The following is a 12,479-nucleotide window of genomic DNA, read 5'->3' as shown; positions in this document are numbered from 1 at the left end:
AAAATTTGAACTACTCAGCCATCCACATGTTATCTGACACAAAAACCAGCAAAATTTTATTTCACAAAATGCCTCAATTAATGCACTTTTCTATGTTTTATAGTGTTTATGAATAACATTTTTGACTATGATTGAATTTGGTAAATTTGTCAAATTTATGAAGAACAGTATGCACAGAGTATAGTGAAAAAAAATTTTTTTTCCTCAGAGTTTTTAAAGGTGAATTTGTTCCAGGATAAGAAGAGACCAAAAACCTGTACAAAACTTAAGAAGAGAAAGTCTTGTCCTGAACTGTAGTCAGTTAATGGTCAAGCATCCCTCAGAAAGTCCTTAAGTTTTAGCTCTCCTGTCCAAAGCTGAGAGCTCTTAGGAACTTGAGGGAAACTGGGTTTAATCCGCTAAACAAGTGAGTCTTCTTTCTAACTCCTTGAGAGTACAAAGGAAGATGCAAAAGAAAATAATCAGAAGAGACAACTAGTGTCTACTGAGTGCTTACTTGAAAGCAATTTGCATTCCTGTTTTATTTATTTGGTAATAACTTGGCAAAGTTGGTGCACCGTTGCCCTTTTCATGAGAACATGGAGGCTCTTACACATAAGTAAGCCTAACCAGGTCATTCATTTTGTGAATAATGTCGCTGGACTGGAACTCAGATATCTCTGGCCCTGAGTCCATTATATAAAACTCTTGCTCTGTATAAGATGTCATCAGTGCCTCTCTCAGTGTTTCCTGACTGATGGACTTCAGAAAACTTGGAGAGCATCAGATAAAAGCCCTCTGTTTCTGGGAGCACCATCTGCTCTTAACTCTTGACCTCTTCATTTCCACCATCCAGTTAATTGGCCAGATTGCCTGCTGTGTGGGGGCTTAGTTGGCTCTGGATAAGGTTTATGCTGCTCTCCATCCTTGACATGCCCTTCCCTGGCTTTAGCTTTGTCCAGTGTTGTCCCCATTCTCCCCAGGACTTGGCCACTCCATCATCAGGTTTCCACACCGAGTTTTAGTTAACATTCACACAAATATCCATTCTAGAAATGGCTACAAAAAAATGATTCAAATATTTGTATTAGATTCACACTGGAAGGCTCCTTAAAAAGTGCAAAGATGGTGGGGAAAAGCTTGTGTCATTGGAAAAATATAAATAAAATATATCATTTTGCAGAAAGACTCCTGGCTTTGCATGATCAAAAATGGAAGGGAGGGCACTTCTGGTTCAAAGTTGCCCTACTTCATGGAGGATTTCATCACGTAATCCAACTAGAGAGCCCCTCTTCAGAATTTTGCTATGCTCATCTAAAGGTGCTTTTGCAAAGAACTGGTAGGACTACTTCAGGATGGAGAGCTATTGCAGTGTCAAGCTTACAGGTCCTCTTGTTGATTTGCTTTTGTGACTGTGGTCTCATGAATGTTTGTTTCACTCATTAGTAGTGTGACATTGAGGAACTTACCCAACCTTTCCGAATGTTAGGTCCTTTATCTAAAAACTTGTGATATCATGTCTATCTTGTAGGGCTTGGTAAGATGATATGTGTCAGGATTTTAGCCTGAGGAAATTTTCTGTAAATTTCTTTTCATTCTCTCTTTTATTGTGCAGAATTTGTACAAGAGTCAAAACACTGGGGTGTCCTTTTATCATATTTTACAGACATCAATTCCATTTAGCTTCCTTATTGTGCACTCCAACATTGTCATGATATTAAGGAGCAGTGGCTTGCATCTTGCATGGGGATTATATTGTAATATTAGAATATAAAGCAAACATAATATATGCTTAAATTAAACTTGAATATAACATGAATTTACCCATAAAAGACAAAATTCATGCTTTTGTGTATATATCTCTGTGCCATTCAGTGTATCTAGAAATGTATAGAGTATAACATAATGGAGAGTATACAGTTTTATAAAATGATCATACTTAGAAATTAAATCACTTGAGAGTTTTACTTTATGCTGTTCTAACTCGTAGGTTCTTTTTGTTCCTCTACATTGTCTATGAATTTTATCAGTTCTGAGATCTTTTAAAATAATTTTTCAGTTTCTTCTTGAAAGAAGTCAACTCAACCACTCACCTAGAAGTCTAGACAAAGTTTTCCACTTCTTTGCCACTGGACAAAAAACTTAAAATTATTCATGCGTTCCTTTCACAGTTTTATGGAACATGTAGTTACTGTTTCAGGCTTGATTACTCCAATCACTTGTAGGTACAGATTTGTGTTTTGGAGTGGCAGGATAATTCCCTGTCTATATAAGCTGTTAATTCTCACTTTTTCTACAGGGTATATATTTTACTTAGGTTAAAAGTACTGTGACTCCATTTCTTATGAAAGTATGTCTTGTATACAGATAAGTGTTGTTATTATTGATGCTGTTATCTAAATCTTCCTTGAATAAGAAATGTGCATTCCTGGAGTCTAGATTTTTAAGATAACAAAATGTGAACAGATAGGTAGCTGAAGTGTGGATAGGGAATGCTATAGCATTGCTTTCCCTGATCCTGAACCAGAAAGTTTTAGCTTCCGCTCAGAGACTGCCGGTAACTGGTGTGCCTCGCTAGAGTAAGCAACTGGTAAGTGGATAGTTATGACACTCGGGGTCCATTGGAGAACAGTCTTTGAGATGGAGTCAGCCAAGGCCAGACTCTGCCTGAAGAGCTACCACTGATAAATCAGCACTATCCAGCTTCTAGGCCTGGCCACTTCTGCTGAACACAAGCCTTTTATGAACAATCTTTGCTCCAAAGTTCCCTGTTGGCTTATCTGGACTTGGTCAGATCTGCACTATGGTTTGAGCTCTTCAGTGAAGATGGATCTTGAAGGCACTGCAGCTGGAACCTTCAGTTAACTGCACTCTGCAACAAGTTTTTTTTTGTTTCATTTCCTCCTCACCCCAACTCCTCCTCCTTCTTCCTCTTCCCCTCCTCCTGGTCCTCTTCATCTTTGTGTCTGTGTATATATAAGATGTTTGCTGAAGAATTTTGACTGGGAAAATTATGAGCAATTTAATTATAAGCCATGCGAAAATTGCTTAATGAATGTAATGAAAAAAAATTTACATGGCAACAGTAGCATGGCTTGAACATGCTAACAATAAAGCATTCAATAAAAAGATCAGTAAAAATCTATAATTATACAATTTTGATTATTTAATGTAGAATGACAGATTTAGAGGTTGGCATGGAATTAAATTTAACTTAGCATCATCCATATCTTGCTGGTGGTATGCAGTGATAATTTAATTTTTCTTCTTTATATTTCCAATGAGTTCTTTTCTAGTGGGATATGTGAGTGGCACATATCCATAGCTGACATGGTGAGTCTCTGCCTAGGATTATTAGATATTAATTGAAAGAATTTCTGCTCAGGGTGCTTTTCCTGACAGAGGTAAGAAATTTAACACACTTTGTGCCTAGGCAACATGGGTTACATGGAAAACAACATTTTTGTAAAGTCCAATGTGAGTACTCCCTCTAGTTTCCATGATCTCCTAAGGACAGCATTTGCTTCTTGTGCCAGCAAGATATTTGAGGTTGGACCACAGACTCAGGTATGACTTTAGTGGTAATAATTTTCTTTAGTTAACAGCTTAAGATGTGTCAAACATTTTTCAAATATTATACATAGTGCTTACAAGTGTCCTAATACATGGTGTTATCTTTCATAGAAGAGGAAACTGAGAGTCAGAGAGATACGGTGACCTGTTCAAGATTGCATAAATTGGATCATATCCACATATGTTGCTGAGAGCCACAGCCAGTCTGTATGGCCCCTGGGCATTTTGCCAACAGTATTGCTTGACAGGCGAGGCATAAGTATCCACCTCTGCCGCTACTTTTGAGTTCTCGCGCTATTTTGGAGTTCTCATGGGGATTTCCAGGGATTCCCCAAGAGTTCCCATTGGTTGGGGAAGTGCAGGAGGAGGGATTTCCCGGAGAGCTATTTCCGGCTGGAGGTTCCTGCAGGAGCCTCGTGGCTTTCGGGAGAATTCTCCAGGAGAGTGTGTGAGGTTTTTTTCTTGCAGTTCAAAAATAAAGTTTGTTCCTGCTTCAGTGGCTCGTGATTTGTGCCCAGCCAGACTCCGGCAATTTGTTCCATTGCTGTTCTTTCTCATTTTCTAATTGTTTATCATTCACAATTTACTATATGCTAGTCATTGCAAAACTCATGAAAGAGGAATTCAGTAGACTGCTCTGTCTCAGATTAACAATGTTCTCACCCATAACAATGCAGTAAAAATGGAAATAATGGTGGTGTTAGGGAACTTACACTTTGAAATGACCTGTTTAAAAATTGTTCCATGACATTAACTTCTAATGGCTCTTTATATAAGACTAGGTAGATGCCATTTTCATTTCTACAACATTATATTTTCCTCGAAGAAGTGCCCACGGTCTTGTTTGAGAAGCACCAAACCAAATGGCAAACACTGCCTTTTGTGGAAGATGATCTATATAGCACCCTGTTCCCCTTGATGTCACACAAGTATTTAAGTTGGGTTTTTCTCTTTGAGTGGCTTTGTTGGTAATGCCCTTTACCCATGACTGTGCCCTTGAACATCTGCTCCATGTTCTCATGGTGCTCACAAATGATAAATACAAGTGAAGAGCCTTCTAGAACTTGTATGGGATTTTGAAAATTATGCACTAGATTGAATTTCTAAATCATGTAAAAATATTGTGTCACTGAAAATAACATATTTATTTTGAAAATTGAAAAACATGAATAGGATATTTTAAAAAATATTTATTCCAAAATTTGCTATTTGGTAAATAATATTTTAAAAGGTTTTTCTGAAAACAGGAACATTTATTCACTATTATTTCTAAATTATAAGTAATATTAAAAGCCAGTGGCCTTTCAACAGCTACATCCTCTTACTTTGCAATATTCTTTAAAATACAGGGCCCTAGTTCGTCCTTGCAGCCACGGCATCTGTCAGCTAACTGCATCCTTAATGACATAAAGAAGAAAACACTTCACCATTAGAGAATTCAATGGAAACAAATCAGAGTTTGTTCAAAATATCTCTTCAGTGTTTCAGCTCAACTTGAAACTCAGAGGGTGGGAAATCACACTCTGTGAATCCAGGCTGATGGCGAGCACATTTTTCTATGAACCAAATGTTTGATTTGTTGCTTCAGAAAGGGTAACTAATACATTATGGAAAATGGAGAGTTTTGTTGTGAAATGGCTCACATCTACTTTCATTTAGATAATGACTTCTTTATTTGTCTTTTCTAAATGAAAGTCTTTCCCAGTTGGTTGTTTTAGAAGAACATCACATCAAAACAAAATGTTTCTCATCTATATTTTTACTGTAATGAATTTAAAATATTCTTTGTAATCAATCACTTACGTTGTCAAATTGTAGATTTGTTTTTAAAGACCATTTTAAGACCACAGAGCTCCCTAGGCAATGCCCATGTCCCCTTTGTAGGAAAGGGTGTGCCTTAAGTGAGGGATGATATCCAAATAGTTCTCTCCATCTGGCTGCCATTCATTAGGGACCTCATCTGATGGGTCATTACTGGATATTAAATATTTGGACTATTTCCCTGGCCCTAAACCAATCCTCAAAGCTTATTCCCACAGCTCCTAAGAAGCTGGCAGCTGAATGTTCTCCAAGAATTGCTCTTGGCTAAAGACAGCAGCCTGGCCCAAAGCCACACCCCATCCACCTCCCTATCTAGCCTCAATCTAATATCTGGGAATATGACACTTGATTCTTTTCCTCAATTGGAGGTTAACCTCAACAGCTGTCCTAGCCCTAGAGTTCCCAGTGGGATCATTTGTGGCTTTTGTGACTAAACTGCAGTTCATCTCCTCTTTTTGCTCGGTCCTAATTCCTTTATCATCTGTAGTTATTGATTCCAAGGGACTCTCATGATAAACTTTCTTTTTCTGTTTATGTTACATTGCCCTAACTCTGATATTTTCATGATGTGAAAATGTGGGGCAAATATAACAGTAGCATATAGAGATCTCAGTTGGGCACAGTAAGGTTTCAGAGCTACATAGAACAAATCAATAGATAATTGATATGAGAACATTTGTGTATCTGAAGGGGATTGGAGGAAAAGTGAAGAGAAACTACATCCAACCCATACATAGCTTTTCCACCATCCCAGCTGTATTGATTGATAAGTAAAGCTTGCATATATTTAAAGAATACAGTGTGGGCTGGGGATATGGCTCAAGCGGTAATGCGCTTGCCTGGCATTCGCGGGGCGCTGGGTTCGATCCTCAGCACCACATAAAATAAAATGAAGATGTTGTGTCCACCCAAACTGAAAAATAAATATTAAAAAATTCTCTCTCTCTCTCTTTAAAAAAATAGTATTTTTTAAAGAATACAATAAACAGATTATGACTCAAACTAGTTGTCATAAAAATGACCTGACAGTTGCCATTTTACATTTTTTATGGTGAGAGCATTGAAGATATAGTCTTTTAGCAAATTCAAAGTATAAAATAACAGTGTTATTGATTCTAGTTACAGTGCAGGGTATTGGCCCTTCAGAACTTATTTGTCCTGTATAACTAAAAAATTGTATACTTGACCAATATCTTTTCAATTTTCCCTACTCCCTAGTCTATGAAAACCACTTTTCTGCTTTCCATTTCTATGAGTTTGACATCCTTAGATTCCACATATAAGTGAGGTCATGCAGTATTTATCTGTATCTGGTTTATTTCACTTAAGATAATGTCATCCATGTTGTCACCAATGGCAGATTTCCTTCTAAAGCCTGAGTGATATCTCATTGTATGTGTGTATTTATACACATGAGCATATACTCTCACACACATATGTGTATTTATCACTTTTTATTTATCCATTTATCTGTTGAGGGACATGTAGGCTAATTCAATATCTTAGCATTGTGAATAAGGCTACACTGAACACAGAAGGGAAGATATTTCTTTGACAAGCTGATTTCCTTTGGAAAAGAACACAAAATTGGAATTGCTAAATAATATAGGAGTTCTGTTTTTAATTATTTTTAGGAACCTCTGTGCTGATTTTTACAATAACTGTACCAATTTACATTCCCACCAATAGTGTACAAGGGTTCCCTTTTTGCCACGTCCTCACCAGCAATTTTTAATTTTTTATCTTTCTGCTAGGAGCCATTCTAACTGAAGTGAAGTGATATCCCATTGTGTTTTTTTTCTATTTATTTTTTCATTGTAGTTGGACACAATACTTTTGTTTTATTTATTTATTTTATGTAGTGCTGAGGATTGAACCCAGGGCCTTGCACGTGCTAGGCAAGTGGTTTTGATTTGCATTTTCCTGATGGCTAGTGATGTTAAGCATTGTTAATATATTTGTTGTCCATTTTTAGATTGTCTTTTGAGAAATATCCATTCATGTCCTTTGCTCTTCCCCACCTTTTTGTTTTGTTTTTTTTTTTTTAAATGTTCAGGCTCTTTGTTTTCTTGCTATTGAGCTATTGTGAGTTCTTTATATATTGGATATGAACCCCTTACCAGGTATGTGTTTTGCAAATATTTTCTACTATTCCTTAGATTACTTCTTAAGTTTCCTGATGGTTTCCTTTGCTGTGAAGATGCTTCTTATTTCAATGCAATCCCATTTGTCTATTTTGCTTTTGTTGCCTGAGATTTTGGGGTCATATCCAAAAATTTATTGCTCAGGACAATGTCAAGAAGGTTCCCCCCGGCTTTTGTTTTTCTCTAGTAGTTGTACACTCTCCTGTCTTATGTTTAATTCTTTAATTCACTTTGAACTACTTTTTATCCAAAATGTGAAATACATTTATTTTATTTATTTCATTTTTCCACACATGGATATACAATTTTCCCAGCTCTGCTTATAAAGAGACTATCCTCTTCCTATTTCCAATATTGCATATTGTGGTTTCTTGCCACCTTTGTCAAAGGTCAATTAAATATATGGCTTTATTTCTAGACCCTTTTTTCTCTTCCATTGTTCTGTGTATCTCCTTTTATGAAAGGGCCTTGATAATTTGAGGTAGATTTTGAAATCCATCTGTTGATTGGGTTATTTGTTATCTTATTGTCTAATTTTTTGAGTTCTTTATATACTCTGGATATTAAGGCTCTATCTGAAGTGTGTGGAGTAAAGATTTGTTCCCATGATGTAGGCTCCCTATTTACCTCTTATTGTTTCTTTTGCTGAGAAAAAAACTTTTTAGTTTGAATAAGTCCCATTTGTTGATTCTAGATGTTAACTCTTGTGCTATGGGTGTCCTATTGAGGAATTTGGAGGCCGACCCCACAGTATGTAGGTTGTAGCCAACTTTTTCTTCTATCAGACGCTGTGTCTCTGATTTGATATCAAGCTCCTTGATCCATTTTGAGTTAACTTTTGTGCATGGTGAGAGAAAGGGATTCAGTTTCATTTTGTTGCATATGGATTTCCAGTTTTCCCAGCACCATTTGTTGAGGGATGTGGAAGGAGACCCTCAGGGTTATACAAAATTACATACAAGAGGAAGTGAGGGGAAAGGGAACAATAATACAAGGGAGAGGAATGAATTACAGTAGAGGGGGTAGAGAGAGAAGAGGAGAGGGGAGGGGAGGGGAGGGGAGGGGGGATAGTAGATGATAGGAAAGGCAGCAGAATACAACAGACATGAGTATGTCAATATGTAAATCAATGGAAGTATAACTGATGTGATTCTGCAATTTGTATATGGGGTAAAAATGGGAGTTCATAACCCACTTGAATCAAAGTGTGAAATATGATATATCAAGAACTATGTAATGTTTTGAACAACCAACAATAAAAAAAAGAAAGAAATCCAGTGCTGTGATGCCTTCAGCTGTTTTTGTTGAAGATGGCTTTGCATGGGGTCTTTTGGGGTTCCTTATGTGTTTTAGGGTTTTAATTTCTATTTCTGCAGAAAAAAAGTCATTGGAATTTTTATTGTAATTGAGTCTGTGAGTGACTTTAGGTAGTATAGGCATTTTAATTATTTCAATTCTTCTAATTCATGGACATAAAATATGTTTATTTGTGCCTTCATCAATTTCTTCCATCAGTGTCTTACAGTTTTTAGTGTACAGATAATTCTTTTCTTGGTTAAATTCATTGCATGTTAAAAATAGGATTCTTTTCCAAGACCCCTTTGTTAGATATAGAAACACAATTGATTTTTTGAAGATATTTTTTCATTATTATTTTTATTGGTTCTTTTTGATTATACATGAGAGCAGAAACCATTTTGAGATACAAGCATGGAATATATATTATTCAAGTTTGGATCCCATTCTTACGGATGAACATGATGGTGGGATTCACTGTGTTGTTTTCATATATGTACATGGTAAAATTATGTTAGATTTTTATATATTGATTTTATATTCTGCAGCCTTATTTAAAGAATTTGTTTATTAGTTCTAATAGTTTTTTAATGGAATCTTTAGGATGTTTTGTATGTAAATCATATCATTTGTAGAGATTATTTTTCTTTTTTCAGTTTGGATGACTTTTATTTCTTTTTCTTATCTAATTGCTTTTAAGACTTCAAGTACCATGTTGAGTAAAAGTGGTGAAAGTAATTTTCATTATATTTTTGTGGTATCATTTGTATTGCCTCCTCTTTCATTTGTAATACTTTTTTTTTGGAGGGGGTGCTGGGAATTGAACCCAGGTCCTTGTGCTTGCAAGTCAAGCATTCTACCAACTGTGCTATACCCCCAGCTCTCATTTATAATATTCTTTAATTGAGTCTTCTCTTTTTTCCTTAGTCTAGCTAAGGGTTGGGTATTTTGTCTGTCTTTAAAAAAACAACTTTTAATTTCATTGATATTTTCTATTGCTTTTCCAGCCTTTATTTCATTTATTTCTGCTGATTTTCATTTTCTCCTCATTTTTGCTAATTTTGGGCTTATCCTTTTTATAGTTTTTTGAGGTGTAATGTTAGGCTATTGGAGACATTTTATCTTTGTAAGTGAAGGCTTTAAACTTTACTCTTTGTACTGCTTTTGCTGCTTCCCATATTATCAATGTGTTATATTTCCATTTCTATTTGTCTCAGATTTTTAAAAACTTTCTTTTTTATTTGTTTTGTACTATTGGTTATTCAAGAGCCTGTGGTTTAATTTTCACCTATTTGTGAATATTCCAGTTTCCCTCATCTTGTCTACCTCTAATTTTATACCGTTTTGATGAGAAAATATACTTGATATGAATTTAATCCTCTTGAATTTGTTAAGGGTTGTTTTGTTGCCTAGTGCATTGTCTAAACTTATGACTATTTCATGTGCATTTGAGAATGTGTCATTTACTGCTTTTAGGTGGAATGTTTTGTGTGTCTCTCAAGTTCATTTGGTGTAGTTCTAATTCAAAGTTTCCTTAATGACTGTATGTCTGGATGATCTGCGCGTTATTGAAATGAGAACTTGAAGTCTCCTATTATTGTGCTAATGTCTGTCTCTTCAGATCCACTATTTGATTTATATAAGTAGATGCTGCAATATTGGTTTCACACATACTTACAGTATCATTGATGTCTTATTCCCTTATTATATAATGACCTTCTTTGTCTCTTTAAACAGTTTTTAGGTTAAAGTCTATTTTGTCTCATACCAGTATAGCTACCTAACACTACAACCACCCAAAAAGGCAACCTTTTTCAGTCACCATTTGAATCGAATATTTTTAAAATCCCTTTACTTTTATCTTATGTATGTCCTGAAAGCTGAAGTAAATCTCGTACAGTATGCATAGTTGGATATTATTTTTCGTCCATTCATTCACTCTATATTTTTATTGGAAAATTTAACCCATTCATATTTAAAGTAATTATTGATAGGTATGAACTTAGTCTTACCATTGTGTTAATTATTTTCTGTTTTGTAGTTTCTTTGTCCCTGACTTCCTGTGTGCTTGTATAATTTTCATACCAATACTTTGATTTATTTATCTTTTGTGTGACAGTTTTTTATGATTATCATGAAACTTACATTAAATATATTATAGTTGTAACAGTCTACTTTAAGGTGATAAAAACTTAATTTTGATAAGATGCATTAACACTACACTTCACTTTAACTCCTTCTCCCTCATTTTATGCTATTGATGTCAGAATTGCCATCTTCATATATTGTATATCTATTAATAAGTTATCATAACTATAGTTATTTTTAATAGAAACCATAAAACACGTATACTATCTTTTAACTTTTATACTAGAGTGGAAAGTGAGTTATATACACTATTACAGTACTAGGATAATCTTACTTTTACAGTGAATTATATGCTTTCATGTGTTTTCCTGTTGTTAGCAACATTTTGTTTGAAGAAATCCCTTTAGTATTTCTTGTGAAATATCTCTAGTGGTAAGGAAATGCTTCGGGTTTTGTTTTTCTTGGAAAGTCTTTATTTATGTCTCATTCATTTCTTAAGGATAGCTCTGATGGGTACCTTATTATGGTTAGGTCTTCTATTTATTTCTCCAGCACTTTGAATATATCATCCTGCTCTCCCTTGTCTTGATGAAAATTTTCCTAATAGTTATGGGGGTTCATTTATACATCGAGTTCCCTTACTCTTTCTCTCCTTTTTTTTTTACTTTAAAAATATGATTATAATGTATCATGGTGGAGAATTATTTATATGTTTAACCCATATCAAGTAGATTAAAACTATTTGGCAATCATTGAAGTTCATGGTCTGGATTTTTATTTTCATCTCCACATTTGGGAAGTTCTCCATCATTATTTCTTTAAATAAATTATCTTCCCCTTTCTCTTTCTCTGCTGCTTCTTGGGCGACCAAAATGTATATATTAGTTTACTCGATGGTATCCCAGAAGTCCTGTAGATTTTATTTTTTTCTTCCTTTTTCTTTTTATTCCTCTAATTGAGTAATTTCAAATGACCTGTCTATGAATTAATGATTCTTCTGTTGGACTGAATCTGAGTGGACTTGATGTCTGGGTCCATGAGTGTAGGCTTAAATTCTGGTTTGGTGGTCTAGTACTGGATTCTGAGAGTATAGGGGTTGGTCTGAGGACCATTGGTGTGGTAACTGCCCTGGGTCTAGGTCTTAGGGATCAGCCTGTACCTGAAAATTCCAGCCTAATGCTGGATTGGGCATGGTGCCTGGTGTCTGGGCCCATGGTCTGGCACTGAGATAATGCTGGAGCCCAAGTTCTCAGGGGTAGTCCTAGAGGCTTGAGTGGGTATGGAATCTGGAGCTATAGAGTCTGTCTTAATGTTGTGCAAGGCCTTGGCCTGGCACTTGGGATTCTCTGGAGTGAGCATGGTATCCATGGTTAGGTCAGGTGCTCATAATACTCTCCATCTCACAGAGCATTTCTCATGATAGGCAGGTGGTAAGTCCTGGACATATGCAGTCCTTGAGCTGTGTATGTCCCTATCTTTTTTAATGCATTTATTTCTTATTTCTGTGTTCTGCTCAAATGCCTAATCTCTTGTCTGGATTCTGTAACTCTTGTGAAAGTATTTTCATATATGAATAGT

Source organism: Ictidomys tridecemlineatus, chromosome 9 (assembly GCF_052094955.1).
Source record: "Ictidomys tridecemlineatus isolate mIctTri1 chromosome 9, mIctTri1.hap1, whole genome shotgun sequence".
Lineage (NCBI taxonomy): Eukaryota > Metazoa > Chordata > Mammalia > Rodentia > Sciuridae > Ictidomys > Ictidomys tridecemlineatus.
Note: the sequence above shows the minus strand (reverse complement) of the source record.